The sequence below is a fragment of the Palaemon carinicauda genome, chromosome 12 (assembly GCF_036898095.1).
Source record: "Palaemon carinicauda isolate YSFRI2023 chromosome 12, ASM3689809v2, whole genome shotgun sequence".
Taxonomy (NCBI): domain Eukaryota; kingdom Metazoa; phylum Arthropoda; class Malacostraca; order Decapoda; family Palaemonidae; genus Palaemon; species Palaemon carinicauda.
In genome coordinates this window covers 99,358,790-99,363,673 of record NC_090736.1, presented here as the reverse complement: position 1 = coordinate 99,363,673, position 4,884 = coordinate 99,358,790, and positions in this window count along the sequence as shown.

Genomic DNA, 4,884 nt, shown 5'->3' with positions numbered 1-4,884 from the left:
CATAAAAGCCTGTATTACAAATCAATGACATTAGCGTTAGAAACGCTCAGGCACACATGTCTGCACTTATGCTAGGTTCACCTTCGGAAATGGAACAGTCTGCATGGGCAACACAGTGCCCTCACTTAGTTTGTAGTACAGTATGTAACTACACACTCACCCTGGAATTAATCGTCCCAATTAAGACCACTGTTCCTCGCAGAGTTAAACAATAGGGTTAACACCGCGACTCACTGCTACCACAGATCTCTTTTAGTTCCTCTACTTGCTTCGCATAGTGGTGAAAGAACACTCTGGAAGACTTCCAGCCAGTGTATGAACGGAGATGTTCAAAATCCATACAATTAAAAAAATTTAGGGATGAGGCAACTTTCCTCGGATCGTGACCTGTGGGTGTATTGTCAGGATCCGCTCTGCGAATAAAATATGTGATTTTCGCTCTGAGTTGATTCAGAGATAAATTTGAGCCTGATGTTTCTCCCCTGAATAGTTGACCACCCTTGAAGTCTGAAGTTCTATGAAGATAGACCTTTAGGCATTCTACTGGACATAGAGATGCATCTTCTTTCAGAGGGCAGATTCTCCAGGGACCCCCACCTGTTGGTGGGTAACTCATTCTTGGCGAGAAACGTAGGATCCGGAAACAGGTTCAGTTCTCCCCCATCCAGGAACTGAACACGACCTGCCTCTCTCGAGAGGCTACAATCTCACTAACCCTGGCCCCGGACGCAAGTGCAAAATAGGAAAATAACTTTTTGTGTCAAATCCTTTAACGCACACTCTTCATTGCTCAACAGAGAAGCGAAATGAAGAACTTGTCTAAAGACCATGAAATAGGCTTTGGAGGTGATGAAGGTCTGAGCCTAGCACAGGCTTTCGGGACTTTATTAAAGATCTCGTTACCTAGGTCGATCTGGAAGGCATATAGAATGGGTCTTGTCAAAGCAGACTTACACGCTGAAATCGTGTTCGCTGCCAATCCTTGACCATGGAGGTGGAGAAGAAAGATAAGCAGAAGTCTGTCAAGATCTCTGGTAAAGCCCTAGAAAAGAGAATTGAACAACATAAGAAAAGTGTCAGGTATGCTCAAGATAATAATGCACTCTTTGCCCACGTTAGAGATAAAAATCACCCTATTAATTGGTCAGGTGCAAAGAAATTGGTTTATTCAAATAACTTAGTAGAAAGAAACATCATAGAGTCCAGTTTCATAAAAGAAACCTTTGAAAACAACTTGAATATTGGTCCTGGAATGTATAAACTCGACGCCTTTATATGTAAAGAGATTTGTAAACTATATAAAAAACATTAACCACTTAATGTAGAATTGAATGTATTGTGAATAATTAACGTCGGTGTGAAATTAATATTTAGACCTAGGCTACCATTCATTAAAGGAAACAATTATTTTATATAGTATGCATAAGTATATTGGCACTATATAGTGTTATGCTAGATATAAGTATTGATATATACATGATTATATGTTTATGATATTAATGTTGTATACATATGAATGTATATATGCATAGGTATGTATGTGTATATATGTATACATGTATATATGTGTGTATATATATATGTATATGTGTATGTGTATGTATATGTATGTGTATGTGTAAGTATTTATGTATATGTATATGTATTTGTATCTGTATGTATGTATATATATGTATATGTGTATGTGTATGTATATGTATATGTATGTGTGTGTGTATGTATGTATATGTATATGTGTGTATGTGTATATATATATGTATATATATATGTATATATGTATATATATATATGTATGTGTATGTGTATATGTATGTATATATATATATGTATATATATTTGTATTTTTGTGTATGTTTTGCTTATGTATTTATATAGATAAGGCTACCGCATTGACATATAAATAACTGTAATGAAAGTAAAATAAGAAGAAAACAAGAATATACCCGCCACTAGAAATGACCCTTTTTAGCAGGTGTCTAACGAGCTTTCGGACTCCTCCTACGCACACCTGAGTCAAACCCAGGTAGCGGGTAAGGGAGTGTCATTGTTCTCTAAATCTCTATATGTATGTTCGTACTTTTGCTTTCCCTATAAAATGTAAGAAACCTCTCTCAATAAATCAGTCCTCTGAGGAAGTATCACGAAACTAGTCAGGACTCAAGTGTATATTCTGTATTTTCATTTTCCCTGTGGTTCTTCTGCATCTGAGCATCACGTTTTCCTGTGATTTTTACGCATATATATATATATATATATATATGCATATATATATATATATATATATGCACACACACACATACATATATATATATATATATATGTATTTAATCATATATATATATATATATATATATAAAACGGATTTTGAGCGAAGCAAAAAATCTATTTTTGGGTGAGATGGCCATGTCGTCCTGATGGAAGTTCCTATAGGGTAGCTTCCTAGGGTATATTACAACTACGGCGATATTCCCAGAGAATTTACCTTAAGGTACCAGAATTCTAACTCCTGGAGCGAGTATCCCTCGTGAAAGGGATATCGCGACATATCAGAGGACGTATTCTAGACACGCCACATGGCAATCTACATCCTGGACAGAGATTTCGTCTCGTAGGAGGTGATTGGCGAGATACGAAATTCGGGAAAGAAAAAGGGGAGCCGCTCCCAAGGCTTCCCTATCCTCCGATTCGTATGCGTGCCTGGCGCCAATCCTGGCGCCATCTGTATTCCTTGTTGCGTACACGAGGTGCTACAGATACTGTATGTAGGGAGGGGTCCTACAGCCCTTTCTTAGAAAGGCAAGGGCGGGTCCATCAGGACGACATGGCCATCTCACCCAAAAATAGATTTTTCGCTTCGCTCAAAATCCGTTTTTTGGGCTCAGACCATGTCGTCCTGATGGAAGTGCACCAGAGCATTACTGTATCTGTGGATTCTCAGAACGTGCCGTACTCCCCGGAGGTAATTTTTTCCAGGTCGACTAGACCTAGAGACCTAAGATGTTACCGTAATACATCTTTTCAACTAACTATAAACTATGTTAGAGCTTCCTGCCCCCTACAGGGAAGAGTACTACTAGACTCTGGAAAAGTCTCGAAGAGTACATATACCTATGTATGAATACCAGGCAAGCTAATATAGTGGTCTCGCCCTATATTAAGTAAAGCATAGTTTGTAAAGAACCACTGCGTCAATATGAAATATCGACCAGTTCTCCGCACAATACTTGTTTTGGACAAAGGTTTTATATCCGCATAGGAGGAAAACCAATGCAACATAGCTTGCATAAAGGAACAATTCTATTAGAATTATCCCAGATAAGGTACATAGAATAAATGCTCAATTATACCAATAAATTGACACAGGTGAAGGAGACGCAAGGTTCTCAAGAACCAGATTATTGACAGGCAATAAATAGACAGGTTAACCACAATTATATATATATATACATAAGAAGAGGATAACCCAAAACTTTAAGCATAATTATGATAGTAAACAGAGCTTGTTTGTCTGAAAGAAAAAACATTAGATGCCACTTTTAAGATACCGAGGTATCAAAGTCATAAAAGCCTGTATTACAAATCAATGACATTAGCGTTAGAAACGCTCGGCACACATGTCTGCACTTATGCTAGGTTCACCTTCGGAAATGGAACAGTCTGCATGGGCAACACAGTGCCCTCACTTAGTTTGTAGTACAGTATGTAACTACACACTCACCCTGGAATTAATCGTCCCAATTAAGACCACTGTTCCTCGCAGAGTTAAACAATAGGGTTAACACCGCGACTCACTGCTACCACAGATCTCTTTTAGTTCCTCTACTTGCTTCGCATAGTAGTGAAAGAACACTCTGGAAGACTTCCAGCCAGTGTATGAACGGAGATGTTCAAAATCCATACAATTAAAAAAATTTAGGGATGAGGCAACTTTCCTCGGATCGTGACCTGTGGGTGTATTGTCAGGATCCGCTCTGCGAATAAAATATGTGATTTTCGCTCTGAGTTGATTCAGAGATAAATTTGAGCCTGATGTTTCTCCCCTGAATAGTTGACCACCCTTGAAGTCTGAAGTTCTATGAAGATAGACCTTTAGGCATTCTACTGGACATAGAGATGCATCTTCTTTCAGAGGGCAGATTCTCCAGGGACCCCACCTGTTGGTGGGTAACTCATTCTTGGCGAGAAACGTAGGATCCGGAAACAGGTTCAGTTCTCCCCCATCCAGGAACTGAACACGACCTGCCTCTCTCGAGAGGCTACAATCTCACTAACCCTGGCCCCGGACGCAAGTGCAAAATAGGAAAATAACTTTTTGTGTCAAATCCTTTAACGCACACTCTTCATTGCTCAACAGAGAAGCGAAATGAAGAACTTGTCTAAAGACCATGAAATGGGCTTTGGAGGTGATGAAGGTCTGAGCCTAGCACAGGCTTTCGGGACTTTATTAAAGATCTCGTTACCTAGGTCGATCTGGAAGGCATATAGAATGGGTCTTGTCAAAGCAGACTTACACGCTGAAATCGTGTTCGCTGCCAATCCTTGACCATGGAGGTGGAGAAGAAAGATAAGCAGAAGTCTGTCAAGATCTCCTGCGGATTCTTCGCCTTGACAAAAGGCCACCCATTTTCTCCAAGATGACTCATATTGCCTTCTAGTAGATTTGCACTTATATTCCTCAAGGAAGTCTATACTGGCTTTCGAAATCCCGAAACGCTTTCTCACCGCTAGGGAGAGAAAATTATGAGCTGCAGGGTCCGGGTTTTCTGTAATGAAGCGAAGACAGTTGACTTCTGGACTCGCTGGGTCAGAACTGGATCTGGTAGTGGTACAAACTTCAGCTACAGTTCCAATGCCAGGAGGAACCACACGCTGTTCGGCCACTTG